Genomic DNA, 26,498 nt, shown 5'->3' on the forward strand with positions numbered 1-26,498 from the left:
GCCCTTCCTGACTTTCTGGCACAATAAGATGGCTCAGGTTCATGTTCTACATTGATTATCCCATCCTGGGAATCAATCATCTCTTTTAGAAGCCTTTCATTTGAAAGAGGTCCTTATTTAGAAAACATCAACTGGGCGCTAGGTATTTTCATTGCTATTGGAATGTCAGTGTTTCTAGGTCCTGCCAGTAAACAAGAAATATACATAACTGTGTGTGTATATCTACACACACAAACACACACACATGCCTGTTTACATAGATTTATATCTATATTAAAAAGTATGTGTATGTGTTCATACTGACATCTCCCATTCCAGTGCAACAACCCAAAGTTTATTATAGTTTTCTTCCCTTCCATGTTTATATCTCTCTGTTATTCAGAGACCTGGCTTTCATTGTTTTCCAATGTATTTACTTATTTGCCTAATCCTGCTGTGTATCAGGCTCAATAATGACCGACAGAAATATCAGGTCCTAATTCTGGGAATCTGCATATTATTCAATTTACAATATTACTCATTTTACCTTACATAGAAAATGGTCTTTGCAGATGTCACTAAGTTAAGGATCTTGACAGGGTGAGGCAACCCTGGATTATCTGGGTGGGCCTTGTATGAAATCGTAGTGTCCTTCAGTGTGGACTTAGAAGACAGACGAGAGAGAGATTTGACATAGACAGAGGAGAGGGTGACCACAGAGGCAGAGCGTAGAGCCAGGCAGCTGCAAATCAAGACATGCCAGCAGCCAACGGAAGCTGGAAGAGGCGAGAATCAAACTCCCCAGTAGAGCCTCTGGAGAGAACACAGCCCTGGCAGCATGTGATTCTGGCCTCTCCAGAACTGAGATAATACATCCTTTTTGTTTTAAGCCACCAAGGTTGTGGTTATTTGTTACACCAGCCACAAGAAACTAATAAACCCAATACGTAATCAATTCACCAAATGTGCAAGCTATCTCCTTGGCCCCAAACTGGTAAAAAAAAAAAACAAAAACAAAAGACCCAGCGAAGCCAGCCAAGTTCTGCTCAGCTCAGCTCAGCTCAGCTCAGCTCAGCTCAGCCCCACTTCTTTTGGTGGTATAACAACTCCCCTTCTTCTTCTCTTATTTTTCCCTCACCACTAACCATAAGCAACAACCAATATTCTTCCAGGCAGGGTACAGAACGACTGACCCTCACCATGTTCTTATCATCTCTATTTTACAGATGAGATATGGAGGCTCAAACAATTTCAGTAACTTACTAATGGTCACAGTGCCAGGAAATGAGAGAGATGAGAGTCAATCCAGTTCTGTCTTAATTCCAAGTCCAAACAGTAATCCAACAGTTCTACTGCCTTTAGGTAGACTTAGTCCTTTGAGAATTTGTTTTCTTTAGCATTCAAATACTAAGTGGGAATAATAATACCTCATAAGGGTCTGGAAGTGATTCAATGAGATGATACTTAAAATGCATAGTACATTGCCTGGCATTTAATGAACCCTCACAACCTGGAGTAGATGGTTCCTGCCCAGACACTGGTGGAGCTTTCAGGAGACAGAGGGAATGAATATGTGACCACCTGGTAAATGGTTGGAAGCCTCATTCTCTTGTTTTTGCATCCTCCCATCCTGATTGAATCAGAGGGGCAAGGAGGAGGAACGGAACATGTTTGCTACTTAGCCTGCTCTCTGAGCCATAAAATTTCTCAAATATCAGACCCCAGACCTTTTCCCCAGTAATGAGGTGATAAATGCACAGAGAGACACTGATGGAACAGAGAAGAGAAAATGTTCCCCAGGACACTTTACATCTGAAAGTGTTCCACGTGCACCACTGTGGAATAAGATCTTACAAATCCTCTCAAAATTCTGTGTCAAGCTTAACTGAATTGTTTTTATTTTGTGGGGAGAGGGAGATTGGGAGAATTACTAAAATTAATTGTTTTTAAAATGTAAAAAGAGGGTTATTTGCAAACTATGCATCTGACAATGAACTAACATCCAGAATCTACAAGGAACTCGATCAAATCAGCAAGAAAGAAAAATCCCATTAAAAACTGGACAAATGGCGTGAACAGACATTTCTCAAAATAAGGTACACAAATGGCCAAAAGATATGAAAAAAATGCTCCACATCACTAGTCATCAGGAAAATGCAAATTAAAATCACAGTGAGATATCACCTTACCCCAGCCAGAATGGCCATTATTAAAAAGTCAAATAACAATAGATGTTGGCACAAATGTGGTTAAAAGGAAATGCTTGTACACTGCTGGTGGGAATGTAAATTAGTACAACCTGTATGAAAAACAGTTTATGGAGACTTATCAGAAAACTAAAAGTAGATCACCCATTTGATCCAGCAATTCCACTACCAGGTATCTACCCAAAGGAAAATAAGTCATTGTATAAAAAAGACACCTGCATGTGTGTTTATATCAGCACAATTCACAATTTCAAAGATATGGAATCAAATAAGTGTCCAACTGATAACTAAATAAAATAAATGTGGCATATATATGCCATGGGATACTACTCAGCCATAAAAAAGAACAAAATAATGTACTTTGCAGCAACTTGGATGGATGGAGCTGGAGGCCATTATTCTAAGTGAAGTAACTCAGGAATGGAAAACCAAATACCACATGTTCTCGCCCATAAGTGGAGCTAAGCAATGGGTAAGCTAAGGGATATAGAGTGGGATAATGAACATTAGAGACTCTGGAGGAGGAAGGGTTGGAGGCAGATGAGGAATTAAAAAGGACCTATGGGGTGAAATGTACATCATTCTGCTAACAGGCATACTAAAATCTGCTAACAGGCATACTAAAATCTGCTAACAGGCATACTAAAATCTGCTAACAGGCATACTAAAATCTGCTAACAGGCATACTAAAATGCTGTAAGAAGAGCAGTTGGGGGCAGGGTCAGCTGCACTGAGAAGATTCCCGGGGCAGCTTTTCCCCAGCAAATGAAAATGTGTCTGTAATCCAGAGACTGTTTTTCCCTCTGGGGTGACCTCTCTATCATGAAAATCTGCCACCATCATCACCCGTAAACCTGGTGACATTATTCCATTGTTGCATTCAACACAATCTGTTCAACCAATGCTCGCTGGATGGGTGGATGGATGGGTGGACATGTCTCTATCACATCACTGGGCTGTGATCTCCATGACGCCAGAAACTGCTGTCTTCACTGGGGTCGCTTCCATAATGAAAATCTGCTGCCATTATCACCCCTGAATCCTAGAGTGCATTTCCACTGGCCCATTGCATACAGTCAGTACTCAATCAGTGCTTTCTTAATTGGTCAGTAAAAAGCAGAATCAACAGAAAGGGAAATGAGCTCTGGTTTTAGGAATGGCAAGAGGAACAGAGATAGGAAAACACACACAGCTCAGCTCAAACCTTCACCACAAGTGCATGTGTTCATTCTTGTGTATTAGCTTCATAACAGTGACAGGAAGCCAGGGCTCTGCAGGGTGCAGAATTCCATTCCTAATCTGTAAAGACTGTAATTGAAACTTAGATGAGTAAAGGGACATTATCTAAGGTAAGTGGTGAGTTAGTCACACACCTGGGTTTAGAACCTGTGGCTCCAAGCCTCATCCACCTCAATGCTTTCTCACATGGGCCACAATATTTCTGCCATTTTACTTACTTTCTTCATGGACCTTGATGTCTGTGTACCATTCATTTAGCCAACAACACTATGAAGCCTGTGTGTTCTGTGCTACGAAAACCCAGATAAATAAGACACAGTTTTAAGTCTTGTCTTCAAGTCTCTAGGTTGTATTTGAGAATTGCATCAGGAATTTATATATTTGGAATTCATCATTTTCAAATATAATGCATATCAAACTGAGCCACCAGATACGAAAACAAAGTTGACTCCAACTCATTCTGAAGCTAATCCAGATTTCTAGTTGTCTGGCTGCTTTCACTTTTAGTTGAATGACTGACGATTACTTTAAAACTCATTTCACCTAAAACAAATGCTCGATTTCTAGCACTTAGGGAAAAATGTTCATTTGTGCCTTTCACTTGATTTTTTTATTAATTACAGAAGAAAGAATTATTTTAAAAGAACAGTTTTATGAAAAGAGTAATTCAGTCATATCCTAGAATTGTACCAATAAGTAATCATTGAAAAATATTCCCAGGCATGGCTCTTCTGCATTGCCTGGTGAAGTATTTTTGGTAAAACCTGACATTTTGATCAACTGAATTACAGATTTTGAAATTGGAGTATATATAATACTATCTATGGCCACAAGGGGATACAATGGCTCTATTACTAGAGGAGGGAAAATAGAGCTGTCTTTTAAGGCAAGACATGACGGCACGAGTAGCCTTCAAGACCAATGGCATAATAACCACCTACCATCATGCCCACACTTCTACCAATAAGAGCTTGGGAATTCATTTCAGTTTTACCTTCCTGTTTTGCTTACTTTTTTAACTGTGCATCTATCTGTGCCCACGTACATTAGAAGTCCATTAAAACAGAACAAACCAAAACAACAGCAACAACAAATAAACAAACCAAAAATACCTCCATCTGATTCTAATTAGAATTTCCCATAAAACTTTACACACTGTTCTCTCCAGTTTCCATTTTGGTCCATGACAGCCCTATCATTCACAAAACCACTATAGTGGCCAATGCAGCTTTTGGCTCTGACCTATGGAATGAATGAGGGTGGAGTTTGTTTTACCACCTATGGCACTTCAGCAAGATGGCAGAGCAGACACCTATTTCTCCCTTCATGCCGAATTGATAGTAGTAAGAAGATACCAATTTTCTTAACAGGAGAGAAATCTCCATTTTCATCCTTGATCCCTGTCACCCTTTCCCATTTGTCTATCTATTGAATGTTTTCATGCAAAGCTCTGCATCTGGCTAGATCGGTTTAGAGAAGAGCTTTCCTAAGAAACAAGGGCACAAAATGCCCACATCACTGAGAGAGATACCCAGAGCTGTGTTACAAAAGTCACTTGTCTTGCTTTGAATCTACTAAAATTTACTTTAAACTGACAGGTGATTTAGCGGGTGTGGGGAAGGGATAATGAGCAAGCAGTGACCTCTACTTCATTTCAGCCAATAATTAAAGCGTAAAAACTTTCGTCGGTGTTTACCAAAATAATTCTTTGTGTCTGCCATTTTTGACCCTATAAGCCAAACAGTGCATATGTTGTTATTGTCTTATGTGTGATAATTATTCATTTACAGAGTGGATGACTGTGGGAAAATAGAAAGAAATGAATGGATGGAATTGAAATGAAGCGATCTTCTCATTATGATTCAAAAAGGAGTTGACATACGATATGGGCATTTGTACATTTCAGGGAAAAATTAAAAGGAGTTGAACTTCACCATGAATTACAGATTACCTCTAAGTCTGTTGTATGTTTTTAGGCACCAACTTGTCTTCTGGCAACACAACACTTATCAGAATAAGTTAGGCATGTGCACGTGGGTATTTCATAGTGACTTCCACCTAGGCCGTCTGATACTAAGACGTGAGTGGCTCTTTAGTGAAAGCAGAGGTAGACCACTGACAATCAGGGGACTCCTCAGCATCACCTTTTCACCCTCTGCCTTGGAAGACTGATGCCTTTAGAGACCTGTGGACTCAGAGGACATAAACATGGTGGATTGGCGTCATAACAGAAGAGAGTTTGCTGAGTCCAGGATTCTCTGTGCAATGTAAAGACACACAGGGCATGCTAACGTTTATTGTAAGGGAGGGTGACAATTCCCCTATATGCCTAAATACAAAATAAAACTTTCCCTCACATTAACGCTGAGAAAAATAGTGCATGTTATGTGCTGACCTCCCAATCACATTATTTTTTAACACAAAGTACATCTGGGGGAGACCAATCAACCAGAAACAACCTCTATTGGTGCTAATGTTAGATTCTAAAGGAAGTCTACTCATGCAACTAGCGAGAAAAGGGATGAAGGCACATAGTAACGATTTTGTCATTATTCTTACAGGCTGGTAGACCTTGAAGTTTAGTTTCCTACCTGCAGTTTAAGAGCCTATGAAAACACAATGTGGTAAGTAGCTGCCAATATAACATTACACAACAACAACCAAAAAGACCTTAATGCAATGCAAATGGATACAAGTACTTTAGTTTATTTTCAAAACAAGCACTATATATATATATATATATATACACACACACACACATAGACATACATATATACATATGTGTATATGCATGTAATTTCAATACATACATATGTACACACATGTATATTTCTACATTATGTATACATATATGTATATATGTATGCATACATAAATATACACACATATACATATGTGTGTATGTATATATGTATACGTGTGTGTATATGTATATATGTGTATGTATGTGTGTATATGTGTGTGTGTATATATATACACACTGTGCTTGTATTGAAAATAATATATATGTATTTTTCTCTTAAAACACATAGACAGAAGTGAATATGATGAATTCCGAGCACCCAGTCAGATAACTCCATGAGTGATGAAGAAAGCACTGAAGTCTAATACGTGAGCCAAAACAATATGAATAAAATTGTTTCTTTAATTAAGTGGAAAATTATATCTATGTTCCTGTGTTATTTTGTATAATATGTGTCTTAAAACTATATAGAGCTAAAACTATAAAATCAATATTTTATTATTGTACCTAGATCTCTAAGATCTAAATATTTACATTAGCAATTGCATTGATCTTTTCATTGGAAATAGGGGGCTGCTTGCCTGATATTTTTGAGTGCTTCAAGATGGGGATTATCTTAAAATCTGTGTTCACCAATTGGAACGTGCCAAGCACTTGTGTGTCTGCTTTGATTTAGAGATGGGGGAGCTGGGTAAATATGTACCTAGATCAGAGTTGAGAACAAACCCTGGGCCTTGGAAGCTGCATTTAGCTCACAGGTTTCCTTTGATGTGCTCATTGTTCTTTGGAGTTTGAATGAGTTGCCCTCTCTGGACAATCCTGTGCTCTCTTTGTCAACACATTCCCTGTCACTCCCTGTACGTCTCAGTCACCTTCACTCTGATATACTGCCTGCTGTATAATAGGACATCATCAACATTCACCCATTCAAGGCCTCCCTTTTTATTTAATTTCATCGTTTCTGTTTATGTTCTAGTTAAGAATTGCCGTATAACAAATGACTCCAATACTTAGCAACTTAACACAACTATGAATTTTTTTTTTTTTTGAAATGGAGTCTCGCTCTGTCGCCCAGGCTGGAGTGCAGTAGTACAATCTCAGCCCACCACAACCTCCACCTCCAGTGTTCAAGCAATTTCTTCCTGAGTAGCTGGGATTACAGGCACCCACCACCATGCCTGACTAATTTTTCTATTTTTAGTAGAGACAGGATTTCACCATGTTGGTCAGGCTGGTCTTGAACATCTGACCTCGTGATCTGCCCACCTCAGCCTCGCAAAGTGTTGGGATTACAGGCGTGAGCCACCGTGCCTGGCCTATAACTATGATTTTACTCTTAATTTTGTAGAGCAAGGGATCAGCTCAGTAGTTTTGTGTGGGATCTCCTGCAATTAAAATAAGCTATCAGCTGGGGCTGCCATCATCTGAAGGCTCAGTCGAGCTGCAAGTCTAAGATGGTGCACTCACATGGCTGCAGCTGATGCCACCTGTCAACTTGTAGCTCAGCTGGGGCTGTTGACTCTGTACTTGCACATGGCTTCTTCCCATGTGTCAGCTGGCTTCCTCCAGAGTAAGTGTCCCAAGAGAACCAAATATGCTGAAGGCATCACTTCTGCAATAATTTAATGGTTGAAACTGTCAAAAACCCACTCAAACTCAAGGGGAAGAAATATAGAACCTACATCTTAATGGGACAAATTTAAAGTAATCTAGGGCCATTGTTTTAAACCACTCATCTCATCCCTATCCCCACCCATCATTCCTTTTTCCCCAAAGGTACTACTCTAATATATTTGATATTTGTGCTTAAAAATATTTATTCCTGAAAGATATATAGTAATTAGCTGGTGACACAGTTTCCATATAAATAAATAGTATTGTGCTCTTATTCCTGGTCTTTTTTGTTTTAACATTTTCTCCTTAGCACTGTATTTTGGAAATCCACTCATGTTTATATGGTTTTCTATGGAACTCTTCAGGCTACTTATATATACTTGAGCCCACGTAAAATATTTATTGTAAGTACCATTTTATGCGCTGAAATGTGTCTCCCTAAGAGATATGTTGAAGTCCTAAATCTTGATACATGTGAAGTGCAACCTTATTTGGAAATAGGGTCTCTGCAGATGTAATTGGGTTGAGATGGAGTCATACTGGAGTAGGATGGGCCCCTTGTCCAATATGACTGGTGTTTGTTTAATGAGAGAAAACAGATAAACTCGCAGGGATACCATCATGTGAAGACTGAAGCAGTGACTAGAGTGATATGTCCACGAGCCAAGGGTCACCCAAGAGTGTGGGAAACTATCAGAATCCCAGAGAGACGCATGGAATAGACTTTCCCTCAGAGCCTCCAGTAGAGAGCAACCCTGTGGCACCTTGATTCTACATTTCCAGGCTCCAGAACTGTGAGACAAGAATTTCTTTTGTGTTAAGCCAAGTAGTTGATGGTAATGGTACTTTATTATGTTGCCCCTAGGAATCTAATACAGCTATCATCACAGAATATTTCCTGAACCTTGCATAAATGAGATACAGAGGTAAAACCAAAATTAATAACCTTACTCCAAAGGAAGAACTGCATGTTCACTTTCCACCCATTCAATTGTCCCTTTGCCATAATTACAGAGGTAAAATCAGCCAAGATCTCTCTTCTTCCCATTTGTAAAGGTTGTCCTTACATTGAACATATGTTTCCTTTCTTCCTAGTTAAAAATGCACCATCTCTTTAAGGAGGTGCCTGTTCATTGGGTGTTCTTCCCCAGGAATGACGTTTCCTGTTTTATGATGGGGAAACAAGACGTTCACACTCCTGAGATTCTGAGCATCAGGTCTACAACTCTGTCATCATCCTGGCCAGCGTCTACCTTGCGAAATGATCAAAATGATGACCTCCACAGGCGCCGTGTCCTCCCTTGGAGGTTATAAAAATAACAGGACAAAGGCTGCGTCTTGGTCAAATTTGGAGTTCACTGCCTAACATAGGATTGACACAAAATGTTTAGGGAATATTTTGTTGTGTTATATATATTTTATATCTATATATATATAGATATAGATATGATACATATCTAAGATATATATCTTAGATATGTATTATATGTGTATAGATATATGTATCATATATATATCTACACACACATATATATATATCTACACACATATATATATATATATATCTACACACACACACAGACACAAACACAGTTTCATTAGAAAAGAATTGGAGGGCAATTTTCACATTCTCCCTTACCATAGTTAACCTTATCTTCTTCTCAGCTATGAATTGTTTCAAGTAATATAATTAAATACTCACACACCAGGATGCACATCGAAAGCATGCTTACAGAATATGTGTTGTGTGATCATTAAAGTAATCAAAGCTTATGGCTCAGAAGTAGCCTATAAACATTTTTTGTAATGAAATTACAAAGAAAAAACACCATAACACCAGAAGTAAATCCTGAGAATAGCAACAGGATTGAACCCTGAGTTCTTAAAGCGGTTTTGCCTTACAATGGAGAACAACTATTTCATCTGTGAAAAAGAATGCAAAAGTGGGACAAGCTATTGAAGATCAATGTTAATTCTACAAGAAAGATGTTTTTCTGAGGCCTCTTTTTAAACGCATGTGTGCCTGTTTCTGTGATCGCTTTTTAACAAAGAGAGGCAGAGAGCCACGTGGGGCTTATTACCCTTTCTCTGAAGTAACTCATGATGCAAGTGTTAACATTTAACACAATTATGAGCAATGTAAGCTACTTCTTTTAAGAAGATTGATTTAAGTTACGACTCTTTAATGGATATAATGCTTTTATTAATTAGAAACAGCTTTAAAATGTGTCTTATTTATTAGCTTGCACTATTGGAGGAAAATAATCTTCTGTTGGTCTCATTTTGGATAAACACACTAGTTACAAGCATGAATTTTTATGCACAAAATGGAATTCTTTCTTAGGGAAAGTTGGAGGTTAGGATCGCCACTCCAGGTGATCATTTCAGTCCTCATACCACACTTATGAGTTTGTGAGATACTCCCCATTTTACAGATGAAATAAGCAATTTGTATTTTATTTTAAAAAGAAAAGCACACACAAAAAAGGCATCTTTGGCATTCATTCTAACCTTGAGGTCGTTGTCAGGATCCTGCGTTCCAGAATCCCTCCTATGTGAAGCCAAGCTCAGGTGCAGCCCAGGCCACTGCCTTCTTTTTGTTCTGGGCCCTGGAATGAAGGCTATGTATGGGCTTCTGTCCCATCCTGGCCAGTTGTTGCCGATTAACCATGGAAAGCAGTTTCCCCCGTCTGGGTCTCAGGTTTTCTAATCTGAAACAAAAGTAGCAGACAAGATAATCATTCCTTTGTGACTTAAAGAAAAAGTATATGCCCCAACAGCCTGACGTGCCCAATTTTGTCCTGCAGGCATGGGACTCTTTTTTACTTTACTCACATACTGCTTTAGATATTTTTGAGTCACTATTTTAAAATTGGGAGATTTGACACAAATATATGTATTCTTATCAGTTTACCAAAAACAGGAAGCTCAGGCAACACCAGCCCTGCCTTCCCGCCTGAGGAAGCCAGCTGCTCCCTTTCAACAGGGTGTGTGCTGATATCCACACCATGTTACCGCAATCCCCACCACTCCCTTTTGCCTCCCTGAAGCTAGCTTCAGTGTTAGTTTCTATAGATTGCTGTGGTTGGACCCCTGATGTTTTTATAGACAAAAAAGAAAACAAATAGTTTCTGTATCTACGTCATAATAAAAATGAGAAGATAAAAGATGGATCAAAAAGTGGATAATTTTGAAGAAGCTGGCTCCTGTAGGTTCCTGAATTTGTCTCCCATATCACAGTCAGGGCTTCTTGACTCTAAACTTAAAACCCCATGACACCACTTCCTAGAGTCTCTCTGTCTTTTTAAAAACTATTCTTTATGTTTCTCATCTAAATTTATTCTCCTTACTCAATTACAATTAATCATGTATAAGTGTTTATTGAGAGCTGGGGAGTAAAGAGAGGCAGACAAAAACCTAAAACATACTTGATTTACTTGTATATTTAGATTGTAGTTTGGAAGACACATTAGAAATATAGATAATAATATCATATCCCATTCTATAACAATAGTAAGCCATTTATCATACATGCATGAATTTGTCAGGTCTTGTATCACGACACTTTCAATACATTATCTCATTTAACTCTCGCAGAAATCCTAGTGGGGTAAGTATTCTTATTTCCCTTTTACGATATGGAAACTGAGGCTCAGAAACTTGTCCCAGGTTGTCTGGAGAGTATGTGGCAGAACTAGGGAAGCTCAAATGAACGTATTCCGAAGTTTGTGAACATGATGGCAGTGCTACTCAGACCAGCATTGCTGAGGGGCCGTAAATGTATTCCAGGATATCTTCACATTCTTCATTGGATAGAAATGCTGTGTTCCTTTCAAGAACGTGTTTCTTTATTTTTGTCTTCTTTTCTTGTCTGTATATAAATGCAGAGATTTGATTTAATTGTACTCCTCATCTCATGGCACAGAAACATCAAGGGTTTTTATGTGTCACTGTTACGGTTGTATTTCATTTCCCCCCTGATACGAATGTCTTCTTCATCTCTTTCTCCTGTACAAACAGAACTCAGATATATTTGTGACATGTGCTTGACCCTGACACATCTTATTGCAAAATACGTTGTAATCTTTTGTGCATTTTCTTAATTCACATAAATAGCATTGGACAGGAAATGTGATAATAATGCTCCAAGTTTTCTTATTGCATTGATTCAGTGGCCACATTAGAGTGTGTTTTTGATTTGGTCAGTACAAAGTAAAGGAATTAAGGAAGATAGCATTTAAGTTTTACCACAGCTTTCTTTAAACTAGTCATCTTGAACTAGAGTAAAAATGCATATTTTCTGACAGATACGTTTTGGAAGGTGGAAACATGATGACCTCAATAGAAGATTGTCAGACTTCGCAAATAAAAGTGCATGGTGTTAAATCTGAATTGCAGATAAATAATGCATACTTTTAGCAGAAGTATGTTCCATACAATATCTGAGGCATACTCTACTATAAAATTATTCACTATTTATCTTATACTCAGATTTAACTGGGGTTTCCTGTACTTCATCTGGTAAGTCCAGCTATGCTATATACCATAAATGAAGCTATGTGAACTGCTTGGAACGTCCCGCGTTGCGCGGAGCATCCATTGTGAGATGGACTAGGAGGGTCGGAGTGTGCAGGACAGGGCTTTGGCAGAGACGGAAGAATGAGGAAGATGTGTATGGTTTCAGACTGGAAGCTCCATTCAAACTAAACTCATTTGGGGAACAAACTGTGAAGCAGAATTATCTACCAGGAGGACTTATGAATTTGGTTGAGCACAAGGAAATTGTTTGCAGCCTGGGGAAATGAATTAGGGCATAAACGCTTATAAACACAATACCATTAACTTGGATAATAAAAAGGTACATAATTTGATGGAGCCAAACACAAATGTCCTCCCTCAGATTCCCAATTGCCACGTTTCCCCCACCAGTTTATCATTTTTATTTTGATTGCCACAGTTTATTGAAAGTGAAAACAATAGGTATCTATAATGTGAAATTATTTGCATATATAATGTTTGCTATTCATCATATTATTCCCCCTTTAGCCAAAGTTGATTCTAACAGCTATGTATGATTTTCTTAAGATAATCTGATATGTCTAAGTTTCTTCTCCTGCCAGATAAATATTTATTCTAAAGCCTGTCAGTTTCTGTATAAATGTCATCCTTTTCTCTCTGAAAAGAAAGCTATCATTCTTTAACAAGAATTGAGAAGCTCTGCTAGTTTTGTTCCAGGGTATTGGAACACCTATGTCAATTCACAATGAATGACAGCAGTCAGGAGGCACAGGTGTGGGGAACCCATCTCTTTTGCTAGTTGTGTCACCTTGTGTTAATATTAAAAATGAAGTGTGTTAGTAGAAAAAAAGAGATGAAACGCTGTAGCCTTTTAAGAGATGTGCTACTGTCAGGCACGGTGGCTCATGCCTATAATCCCAGCACTTTGGGAGGGTAAGGCGGTTGGATCACGAGGTCAGGTGTTTGAGACCAGCCTGGCCAACATGGTGGAACACCGTCTCTACTAAAAATACAAAAAAAAAAAAAAAAAAAAAAAAGCCGGGCATGGTGGCTGGTGCCTGTAATCCTAGCTACTTGGGAGGCTGAGGCAGGAGAATCGTTTGAACCCAGGAGGCGGAGGTTGCAGTGAGCCGAGACCACACTGTTGCACTCCAGCCTGGACGACAGAGCGAGGCTCTGTCTCAAAAATAAATAAATAAATAAATAAAAAGAGATGCGCTCATATAAACTTCTGGTACCAAGACAAGGTGGTGTATACGCACTTTCTCCTACTCTTCACTCATAAATACAACAAGCAATCTTAGATATGACTCAACAGAGAGCAATGGAAGGACTCTGAATGTGGAAGAAAGAAGGCAGACTAGCTGGGGACCTCAAGACTTGAATAACAAAGTGGTGAAGTCTCTTGGTTTTACTTTGACTTCCCACACATCTCCCAGGCTGCCACCAGAAAGGATTACAATCTGGACACCCCCAATAGGCATCAGCAAAATACTCCAAGAAAAGCAGCTTTCTCTGGTTGTAGAACTGGGGTAAGGGGCAGCAAGCAGACAGCTGCTGCACACCTGGGGCATTTGCTGGCTAATCTGCCTGCAGCATCTCAGAGCACCAGGGAACCAACTCAACCACTGCTACACACCTATAGCACCAGCAAGCTGACCCACCCACAGTGGCAACAATGAAGCCCACATAGGCTGATCCACACCTGGTGCTGTATTCAATGGCATCAGGAGACTAAGGACCAGCATCATCTGCCACCCCATGGGAGGTGGCCCAGGAAAGCACTTTCTGTAGCTGCACGTGGCACCAGCCAGGATTGGGTGTGAGCCCGGCAGCACCAGAAGAATAAAGCAGAACAGAGAAGCACTAAAAGGGCTCTGAAAACTAAACTGTCACTCAAACCACGTACCAAAAATATATGCTAGACATACGCCAAACCTAAACAAGCCTAATGCCTGCTAAAAGAAAAGACTTGAATAGGACTCAATGTCTTTTAAAGAACAATAACCATTTTCAGGATACAGTTGAAAATCAGTCAATATACCAAGAACCAGGGAATCCGCAGTTTGAGGAAAGAATAAGCACAGATGCAAATACGGAGATGAATCAGATGTTAGAATTATTTGACAAGGACTTGAAAGCAGCCATCATAAAAAATACTTTGACAAGAAACTACAATTCTCTTGAGACAAATGAAAAAATTACAAAATCTCAGTAACGAAGTAGAAGTTATTTTGAAAGACCAAATGGGAATTATAGAACTGAAAAATACAAAAGAAAGAAAAAAAAACCAAGCTGGATAGGCTCAATAGTAGAGTGGAGATAGAAGAGATTCAGTGGAACAGGAGGAAGATGGATAAAATTTACTTGATTTGAATGAAAGAGAAGTTGATAAAAAAATGAACAGAGCATTCGGGATCTGTGGGTCAATAAAAGAAGGCTTAAGTTTTACATCATTAGAGTCACAGAAAGAGATAAAAACAAATGTAGGACTGAACTGCTTTTCAAAGAAATAACGTCTAGAAACTTCCCAAATTTGGCAAAAAGACATCAACCTACAGATTCAAGAAGCTGAGAATATTTCAAATGAGATAAACCCAAAGAAAGCCACACCAAGACATGCCATAATTAAACTTCCAAAAACTGAAAGCAACAAGAAAAGATTAAAAACAGAGAGAAAAAAATACATTATTTATTAAATACCAATTCAAAGGACAATGAATTTCTCATCTGAAATGACAGAAATGAGAAGAAAGTGGGGCAACATTGTTCAAATACTTAAAGAAAAAAACACATAAAATCAAAATCCTATATCTGGTGAAATAATCCTTCAGAAATGAAACAAAAAAAGCATTTTCTGTTAAAATGTAACGAAGAGAATATGTTACTACAAGATATACCCTGAAAGAATAGTAATAGGGACCTCTCCAAACAAAGTAAAATGGTAGCAGAAGAAAATGTTGACCCTCAGAAAGAAAGAAAACAGAATTATATATAAAAATAGAAGCAAATAAAATAGACTATCTTTCACCTCCTGAGTGTCTTTAATCATATTTTAGGATCGAAGCAAACTTATTATCTATTGTAGTGATCAATGTATGCAGAGGAGATTATGTAGGAAAATTATATTTGAAAAGTGAGGAGAGCAAAGGGACAGAAATGGAAGTAAGATTTCTACGCTTCATTCAAAGGGGTACCATATCTATACCTGCATCCTGTGATACCTAGTGTGTGTGTGTATGTGTGTGTGTATGTGAGTGTGTGTGTGACCATATGGTAACATGGTACCTTGAAAACAGACCCCACAAAGCACAGTGACAATGCATGTGACCAGGACTGAACTTTCACAAGTTACAAACATTGAGGAAACTAGACTTTCTGTTTTTATACACACACACGCACACACACACACACACAAGCACACACACATACAATAACTAGAGCATCTACTAAGAAAACCATACAATGCAATGTGCTCAATAAGATGATAAAAGATGGAATTCTAAAACCTTTTCATGCATCCCACATGAGGACAAGAAAAGACACAGAGGAACAAGAAGCAGAGAAAAAAAAACAAATAAAAACATAGCAGAATTAAACTCTGACATATCAGTAATTACTTTACATGTAAATGGTGTAAATATGAGATGTAAAAAAGAAAGAGTGGCAGGATGTATAATTTCTCACTTAATGTCATTAATAGGCTCTTGGAAACTGCGACTTTAAGAGAAAGACATACGACAGAGCCGGTGTTTTTTCTCATCAACATTATAACCAGATAATGTTGAAGGAAACGACGTTGTTTCAGGACCTACCATACATCTTTTCACTTAAAGTTGTAGTTTCTTAGAACCTATCAACATATTTATGACTTTAAGTGAGGACATACTGTATACACATATATGTGTGTGTGCATGTATATGTATGTATATATGTGTGTGTAGAAATAAATACATATATGTGTGTGTGTGTATATATATATGTTGGGCAGGAGAGTGCAGGGAAGAGGAGAGGGCCAGGGCCAGTTTTCTATATCTATGTCTGTATCTACAAAATATTTCCATCCTGCTGTTTCTTTCTCTTTATATTTATCCTGCCACACAAATGTGTGTATATCTATATCTATCTCCTTTTATATATGTGAAATATAGGTGTATATATAATATATAGTTATATAAATATAGGTATATATGTGAAATATAAGTATTTACAACATAAGTATTTACAAAATTGTATATACGTGTGTATGTATGGATGTATGTATCCATCCTGACTTATTTTAAATGAAAGCATGGCCCAAAAGCATGTTGTACAGGATTCTTACTCTATTTTAGTTCAGGAAAAACTTAATTCAGCCAAGAAAACTGAGGCCTACTGGGTTCCCACACCATCAGAATGACCAAGGGGCCAGTGTGTCAAGGGCAAAGCCAGCCCCACCCTCCCTTCTGCCCCACTCCCTCCTCCCCAAGCTGTGTCAGCTGCAATCCTGGGGGAGTCTTGGAAACAGTCACTACAAAACACACTGTGGCAGTACATGTGACCAGGACAAACTTTCCATGAGCTACAAACATGGAAAGAACTTGACTTTCTGCTTTTACTCATTCTTTTACACTTCTGTGAACATTTTTCAAAGTTTGGCTTATTTTTTTTCAGGCCCTGAATTTGTAGACTGTGTTCACCACTATATATTAAAAATAAAAATCATTCTGTTTATGGAACATGGCAATCAGTGACTGAAAAGAAGAAACTTCTAACGGTTTTCATTGTAGTCGGATACAGTCTTGTGAAACTATGTCATTCAAATCTACTCATTAGTGAAAGATGATTTTACATGTCTTTGAAGTAAAAATACCTTTTATCTATGGAGTTTAATTGAAAGCCTGCCGGAATAAAAACTGTCACACGTGGAGCTGGTAGATCCTGCTAAATGGAACACTAATGAAGATGAATCTGAGGTATGTCATCAACTGCATGAAACAAGTCACTTTCATCACGAAGAGAGGGGATCAAACACAGGAAAAAGGCTTTGTCTTTCTCCACCCATGGGATCTATGTCGTCAATTATCTCTTGCAGATAATTATTCACGCTTATGCATTTCTCTATCTCTGCTTCTGTGAATGTCTCTAAACAAGTTCTTGTTGCCAATAAATGTCTCATGGAATGAGTTGCTAAAAGAGTTAGTTAGAAACATGAATTGCTTCTGAAGGTCCCTGGACATCTCATGTGCTCACCAGGAGCCTCACACAATGTGACTTATAGTTCCCAAGCAGGTGGGCTCTGCCTGAAACCAGCGGGCAAGTGGACCATCTCCTGTGTTTAACTCCTAGAGGAAACTGGGTCACAGCCTTTCATCCCTTTTTTTTTTTTTTTTGAGATGGAGTTTTGCTCTTGTTGCCCAAGCTGGAGTGCAACGGTGCAATCTCAGCTCACTGCAACCTCCGCCTTCCGGGTTCAAGCAATTCTCCTGCCTCAGCCTCCCAAGAAGCTGGGATTACAGGCATGCACCACCACGCCTGGCTAATTTTTTTTTTTTTTTTTTTTTTTTTTTTTTTTTTTTTTTTTAGTAGAAACAGGTTTTCACCAAGTTAGCTAGGCTGGTCTCGAACTCCTGACCTCAGGTGATCTGCCCGCCTCAGCCTCCCTTATCCCTTTTATATACGATGTGCTGCAGAGGCCTGGACATTTCTGTCAACTATCCATGAGCACCCATTTGTGCAGCACAAACTCATTTATAAAGGAGAAAGCACTTCAAACTACAAAGATGCTTCAGGACGCAGCATTATTCAGTGTTCTATGTTGCCAATTGCCTAATAGATTTCAAATTTAGCTTCTTTGTTTCAAATTCATGGAGGTAAATTGGGACCAAGAAATTCTTTGACTTAGGACACATGTGTTATTTTAGTTATTAAAAGTATTTATTTAAACTACCAAAACAATATATGTTTTGGTAGTTTAAATAAATGTACAGTTTAAATAAATGTACAGAATGTACAGGTTAAATAACAAATGGAAATCCCCTTTCCATATCATATCTGCCTAACTGTCCTGAATCTCAACCTTGCAGATATTAAAAAGGTTAATGGTTTTAAATATATTTCCCCATTACATTTCTTGGAATTTACACACACACAGAGTGAGACGGAGAGAGAGAGAGAGCAGGAGCGAGTGAGTGAGAGAAAGAGAGAGAGGAAGATTTCGATAATTAGTGTGATAAAAGGCTATGCCCATGTTCAGAAAGACATTAGTTTTATAAGGGGGTGTGTGTGTGTGTGTGTGTGTGTGTGTGTATGTGTGTGTGTATCTAAGTATTTGTCTATGTTGTGTGGAAAAAGTACAGAAATGAAGGAGAAGTGGGCAATTCTTGAAGGATGATGTTGGGCGAGTAAATTAAGGTACACAATGGGGAAGTGATACCGTTTGGCTGTGTCCCCACCCAAATCTCATCTTGAATTGTTGCTCCCATAATTCCCACGTGTTGTGGGAGAGACCTGGTGGGAGATAACTGAATCATGGGGGCGGTTTCCCCTACCCCGTTCTTGTGTTAGTGAATAAGTCTCACAAGAGCTGATGGGTTTACAAGGGGTTTCCCCTTTCCTTTGGTTCTCTTTTTCTCTTGCCTGACACTATGTAAGGTGTGCCTTTCGCCTTCCACCGTGATTGTGAGGTCTCCCCAGCCATGTGGAACTGTGAGTCCACTAAATCTCTTTCCTTTATAAATTACCAAGTTTCAGGTACGTCTTTATCAGCAGCATGAAAACAGACTAATACAGGGAGAGACTAGAGCTCCCCATCTGAGATAAGACCTTGCTGTCAGTATGGCCTTGGGGCTATATGCTGCAATCATCCCTATACATAGCTTAAGATAGACAATACTCTCACTCCTTCTAATGCTGGCTTACCAATTTTGAGTCAAAAAATTACAAAACACCTAGTTCTGTGTGATGGGCTGCCTAAATTTCATGAGTAAGTTTTCCTTTCTATTTGTTGGAAATAAAGCACAAAAGTCCATTTTATATTTAAACATTATTTTGAATTCAAATTTCAAGGCATTTTGAGATCTGTTGCATCATCAGTGATTCTCAAAGTATTTCTAGAAAATCTAGTGCTGCTAGATGCTAGTGGAGGAAAGGCATCTCTGGTTAAGTTTATTGTGGGTTATGTGGCATATATTGATCTTGAGAGGTAGCAATGCACATTGAAGGCCCTTAGAAGCTTCGGAATAAAAAACATGCTTGATAATATTTTTAATGCTATTTTTCAACGTGTTTGTTCAGAAAAATCATATCTACCCACCTATCTATTAATATCTATCTACTTATATGTTTATACCCTTATTATCACTGAACCTCCATTTCTTCTATGTGAAATGGGTACAATGCCACAGGATCACTGTGACAGCCTCATGCGTTCATGACCGCACAGTGCTCTGGATCATATCTGGCATAAAATAAGCACTCGGCAAATGTGAGTGACTGTATCAGGCAGTTCTCACATTGCTGTAAAGAAATACCTGAAACTTGGTAATTTATAAAGAAAAGAGGGGCCACGCACGGTGGCTCACGCCTGTCATCCCAACACTTTGGGAGGCCAAGGTGGGCGGATCACTTGAGGTCAGGAGTTCGAAGCTAGCCTGGCCAACATGGTGAAAACCCATCTCTACTAAAAATACAAAAATTAGGTGGGTGTGGTGGCACATGCCTGTAATCCCAGCTACTCAAGAGGCTGAGGCGGGAGAATCGCTTGAATCTGGGAGGCGGAGGTTGCAGTGAGCCAAGACTGTACCACTGCACTCCAGCCTGAGCGCTTTTTTTTAAAGACTTATTCTCAAAAAAAAAAAAAAAAAAAAAAGAGGTTTAATTGGCTCCTGTTTCCACGGGCCCTACAGGAAGCGTACTAGCTTCCGCTTCTGGGTTCTGGGGAAGACTCAAGAAGCTTCCAATCATGGTGGAAGGTGAAGGGGAAGCAGGCACATCTTACATGGCCGGGGCAGGAGGAAGAGAGAAAGTGGGGAGGTGCCACACAATTTTAAACAACCAGATACTGTGAGAACTCTATCATTATACAGTACCAAGGTGGATGGTGCTAAACCATTCATGAGAACTCTGCCCCCATGATCCATTCACCTCCCACCAGGCCCCACCTCAACACTGGGGATGACAATTCAACATGAGATTTTCTGGGGACACAGATCCAAACCATATCAGCAATTAAGCAGACACAAGGTGGGTTTTAAGACATGCTTCAACATGTACTCTGGTCTAATGTATGCCAGTGTCAATGATAATCCGGCTGAAGTGCCCAACTGAGGCTACCCTTTAAACTAAAAATAATCAGTTACTATTTTATAAGACTGACTCAGATTGAGAAGTCTCAAATAGTAACTGAGAATCCTGTATGTTTCCCAACCTCCTTCACATTTGTTTCACCTACAGTAAATTCCAGCTGCTCACACAAAAAGAGAAAGTGTGCAGATGGGTATATTTATGTATGTGTGTGATTGTGTATTTTATATGTTGAGCTGAAACTCAGGGAAATTGGGCTGTTTTCTTTTCTTGTTTCTATTTATTTTCTTAGTTATTAGGTTGAGACCTGTCAATATCATTCACTTGACACTTCCATGCAGCATGGACCACAACACACTCTTCTCACTCTGGCTCACACATGCAGCCCTTTCTACATATCAGGCTATGAGCTTCCAACTTTCTGAATAACAAGATCTCTATTTCCTTGCAGTTTCACACTCTGTTCATACTTGATTTCCCTGTTTATTTGCTTAGTCAACCCCACTCTCTTCCAACACCCCTACCACCCTCTTTCCTTATGCTACTAGATCTTTAATTGGCCACAGTGACCATGCTCGTTTATTAATTTTAAAAATATTAATTGACTGTCTGCCCTGACCTGGCCTGTGCTGGGTGATGTAGCCCCTAACGGGCAAACATTCCAATCTGTTATATTTGCTTCTCCCCGTCTCTCTCCAGCACTCACAACACAGGCTGAATATTGTAGCAGTATGTGTGAGACGTGCACAAGGATGAATGGAAGATGGATAATATTGTAAAAACGGAGGGTTGAAAGCAAGTGCTCCACCTGAAAGACAGTTATAGTTATAGAAATTAAAACTGATACTTTTTTTGAGATACTTCATAATTTCAAGATGCAATTATATCTCCATAGGGCAATAGGATCCCATAATTACAACCACAATCCTTCGGGCCCTGCGTTTTAGACTCTATAGCCCCCAGAGCTCTTGAGCCCTCTAACACACTGCCATCCTGGGAAAACACTCTGGGGACCCCCTCTAACAGGCCTGATGCACCTGGTGAAGTTTCTGCTTAGAGAGGGGTCACAACTCAGCCTGGATCTTCAGGTAAAAGGTTGGAACATCAGGTATTCCAGGTTCACAACATGACTCATTCTAGGAGACTCCAGCTCGGCTCTGTTGTTTGACAGAGGATGGCCAAGTTGGTCTTAAATGAAGGCCTAGGTTGGGGCATGTGCAGATCCAGGCAGAGAAGTCAACCCATGGGATGCACCTGGGACATGCCAGGTGTGGACCCTTGAGGACCTCATGACTGCATTCTGCAGGGAAAAAGACAAGAAACCAATAAGACATGTTCACTGCGGGGCTTAGCCTTGCTGAAGAAAAACAAGAAAATGCCTCAGTTGGAGAAAGATCCTATGAAGGCCATCCTGAGAGCTAGGGAGAGGAGAGTATTGTGAAATGAAGTCATCCAAAAAGGGGATTTGGAGCCATGGTATTAGTGAGATCATACCAGACATGAGAATGACTCTAGGCCGAGCCACAGTGAAGGAACTCCAGCAGGTGAGCATTGGGAAAAGAGGCAGGAAGAGCCTATCTGGGGTCAGCTCTGTGATTGGGTTCTTAGCGGAGTTGGGCTTGTCACCCTCGGCGGCTAGGAACCCATCACCTATATGATCATGCTCCACAGGAGATCCATGCTTCTTGACGTGGTTCCGTTCATACCTGTAATCATCAAACCTCAAGCTCAAGCCTGGCTGTATCACCAGGGGCAGCCAGATAGTAGCTTTGCAGACCATGTGGTCTCTGTCACGAGCAGCAGCCACAGGCCGTATGTGTCAAGTGTAGCATAAACATGTATAAACAATCAGATGTAGCTTTAAATTCTTTCTTACAAAACATGCATTGGACTGAATTGGTCCTGAGGGTCATAGTTTGCTATCCCCTGAAGGAGTCTGTAGCTTGTCTGAATATGAAAATAATTACACCAAATGCTTGGTTAAAACAAAACAACACAGTAACAACACTTTAGTTTTTGCCAGTAAAAGTAGGAGAGTCAATAATACACAATGGCTAAGAACTCAGTCTCTAACATTAAACTTACTTGAATCTAGTCTATAACCAATTCTTAATGGTATAACCCTGGGAGAGTTTCTTGGCTTTACTAAGCCTCGACTTCTTTGTCTGTAAAATGAGAATAATAGATGAATTTACCTTTTGGAGTGTTCTAGTGATGCAGCGATAATGTATTTAAAATGCAATGATTAGAACCTGATATGTGTATGGGTCAATTTATATGAACTATTGTTATTAGCAATATGTTCTCCTATCATGAACCTAGTTGGAAAGACATAACCTCAGGCGAGATAAACCTTCGGTACAACAAAGCCTGCTTGATAATCTCATTACCAATAGTACATTTCTAACTTCTTGCCACTCTCTCATGGTTCATGTTTTTGATGATCACCTTTCTTCAGCTGCTCAGGAGCCTTGAAGTTCCAAACTAATAGGACAATATTAGCAAATAAGTAACGTATAGATTGTTGTCACAGTAATTTAAGAATGTTTAGCCAAGGAAACATCTGGAATGATATCCAATATGTTCTAAAATATATAATCTGACAGATTAACTTCATGGAGTTAAAATTGTCCTATGATGGTTCTCAGAAAATCGCTTGAGTTTGCTTTACTGCTTAGGATCAGATTATAGCATTAAAGTAAAGGAACATTGATACCCTCCTTGGTCTCTGACCCAGACTGGAGTCAGTTCTCATCATCTGCTGCTAATCTTTGTACCTCTTCATAGAGATTTTCTTAAATTCCAAAAGAGCAATTTTCTGATAAGGATAGTAGTAATATCAGCTAATGTTAACTTCCTAAAACTACATAGTGAAGCTTAAGCTGGAGAAATGCCATCTCCTTTGCCTTTGGAGGAGCCAGAACTATGGAATAAAAATGACTACACGTTTATCATGTTTCCTGATGGGAAAGTACACTTCACTGACCGGTAGTTAGCCTCATGAACTCTTAGTTACTTCCAGAATTATCACTTCTTGGAAGTGATTACACCAGGGTCAGGGAGACCATTTTATTTCCCTTTATTTTTACATTAGACAAGGAATATCTATGCTGATTATTAGTTATAGTAAGCAATCCTACCTTTTGGTGATTTATACCATTCATTTATCTCTTGCAAACCTCTTAGCAAATTTATAACTAGGCACAATTATCTGACAGAAAGTAATAATGGTACCAATCATTTGCAGTGTGGCAAATGCTATTCTGATTAATTTACATGTTTGAATCTATTTATTCTTCACAACTTCCCTAAGAAGTGCGTGCTATTATAATCCTCACTGCAAGGAGACCCACAGTCAGATGGACACAATGTGATATGCCAGGATTTACCTTTATGGCCTGGGTTTTAATTACTGTGTTACAGAGATATTCACATGTCTCTGAATCTTTAAAACCAACTTTTTAAAGTACTTACAAATGGTATTTTAAGAATTCCACAATAACAAAAGATTTGTAAATTTCTTGGAGAGTAATTTTATTTAACAGTGAGAGTGATAGATGTTATCTGGAATGAGGATATTGTGCTGGCCCTCAGACAGCTACATAATTTGTCATGATTATAAATGTACAGGCATAGGCTGGCAGAGAGCTCTATAGTAAATGGAATTCTATTCTGAAATGAATACGTAAACTGGTAGAGATTTGCACATAAATATTAGGCAGAGTTAATGCTTTGGGGATTATAGATATGTATGATTTTTAAAATACCCAGGCCAACAGCCAACATATCCTTTATGATAGTGGAAAGAAAATGAAACTAAGGTGGGACTCAGTGACTCACGCCTGTAATCCCAGCACTTTGGGAGGCCGAGGCGGGTGGATCACCTGAGGTCAGGAGTTCTAGACCAGCCTGGACAACATGGTGAAACCCCATCCATACTAAAAATACAAAAATAAGCCGGCCGTGGTGGCAGGCACCTGTAATCCCAGATACTCAGGGGGTGCTGAGGCAGGAGAATCGCCTGAACCGGGGAGGCGGAGGTTGCAGTGAGCTGAGATTGTGCCATCGCACTCCAGCCTGGGGGACAAGAGCGAGACTTTGTCTCAAAAAAAAAAGAAAGCGAAACTAAAAGGCTAAAAAAAGATGAATAGGGCAACAAGGAAAAAAAAAGAAAAGAAAAGATAAAGTAGTTTGAGAAAAAGACACAGAAAATAAAACCCATCTTTGCTAAAATCTGTAATAACAATTTATGTAAAAATCCTAGATGAGAATTATTAAAATCCAAGATCTAACTAAAAATCAAAATATGTTCCAATATATTATTTATATGGTATACTTCAGAGACAAAAAGCAGTTCTATTCATGGCCATAAACTCAAGGTTATAAAAATAAATTAGCACAGCCCCTAAGAAAATTCACCCACTGACATACATTGTAGCCACATAACATACCATTAAACCAGATAATGTAGTGACACTTCTGGCATCCATTAAATCAGATAATATGGCAACACTTCTAGGGGGCATTAAATCAGACAGTATGGTAACACTTTGAGGATGCATTAAACCAGGTAATACGGTAACACTTCTAGGGTGCATTAAACCAGATAATATGGTAATACTTTAAGGATGCGTTAAACCAGACAAAATAGTGACATTTCTAGGATGCACCTTGCCCTCCCACCAGCCTGATCATTGCACATAGGAGACTCAGAGAGTTCTTACCTTTAATGTAGATTCCAAAACTTATATTGGGGGGACCTTGTACATGCTCTGTAACTCTCTCAGCCTCAGTTTCCTCATATGCAAAATGAAGGAAAAATATCTTTCCAACAGAATTCTAATGTTGATTACATGGGCCAATATGGTATATTAAATCTTATACATTAAATATTACACATTAAATTATATGGTCTAAATGATAATGTTTGGACTATAGTAAGGACCTTATAATTTAATGTGTGGGATTTACTATAAGATTAAGTATATACTATATTACAACATAAAATATGATATGCATTTATATAAAATATTTTACACTATATGTTTTATAAGTATTAGGTTGGTGCAAAAGTAATTGTGGTTTTTGCCATTGAAAGTAATGGCTTTTATTACTGGGCAATACATGTAATATATAATTTATAAGTAGGATTTTATACAGTAATTAAATGGTATTAAAATATTAATAGTATTGAAATATTAAATGCAAATAGTATTAAAATATTAAATGAAATTATCAAAATTTTCCTTGTCCTGAAGTCACATAAAGAAAAACCTCATGGAAATAGAATGTCTTGGATTATAGACAGGTCACCTTCTCCAGAACTGGCAGTTGCCATGTGTGTTTGGCAGCACTTGGCGAGGCGGGGATGGTCAGGGAAGATATGTTGGAGAAGGATCCACCTACTGTAGTGAGCAGGAGGGGGGATTTCCAGGAGGAGGGTGGATCCACCTACTGTAGTGAGCAGGAGGGGGGATTTCCAGGAGGAGGGTATCAACCACATGTTATAGTCATGGATTCAAGTGTGAAACCATAGTAGACAGTTCTGGAAGGTAGGTGGCCAGAGGTTGCATGCTCAGTCTCTGAAGGAAGATGTTCAGCACTCCAATCCTGGCTCTACTAATGGTATGAGAAGGCAGCTCCTTCCAGCATATGACTGTCAATTGTTAAATTTTCAGGGAATTTGTGAGCCAGTTATTAAAGCAACAATTATTAGAATTTAATGGCTATAAACTTATAATTATATAAATCACATTTAAAAAGTAAGAAACACTCAAAACTCCTCACATTCTAATTATTTTTAGTACATCAAATTACTGCCCAGGGTCTAGAGATTGTTTGTGACTAATGTATCTGTACACTGGGAATCCTATAAGACCATGTGCTAATGTGAAGTGCATTATCTTCCCAGCCCC

General features: G+C 38.9%; 1 long non-coding RNA gene across 2 annotated transcripts in view; it reads right to left on the reverse strand.

The window, feature by feature from the left end:
• Window positions 1-26,498, reverse strand: part of LOC129136694 (uncharacterized) — an 85,991-nt gene that overhangs the window by 46,927 nt on the left and 12,566 nt on the right. For both annotated transcript variants that reach the window (XR_008538594.2, XR_008538593.2), the window contains exon 2: window positions 10,294-10,493. This is a non-coding gene — a long non-coding RNA (uncharacterized LOC129136694). The remainder of the gene's footprint in view (window positions 1-10,293; window positions 10,494-26,498) is intronic.

This window comes from Pan troglodytes, chromosome 10 (assembly GCF_028858775.2).
Source record: "Pan troglodytes isolate AG18354 chromosome 10, NHGRI_mPanTro3-v2.0_pri, whole genome shotgun sequence".
NCBI lineage: Eukaryota > Metazoa > Chordata > Mammalia > Primates > Hominidae > Pan > Pan troglodytes.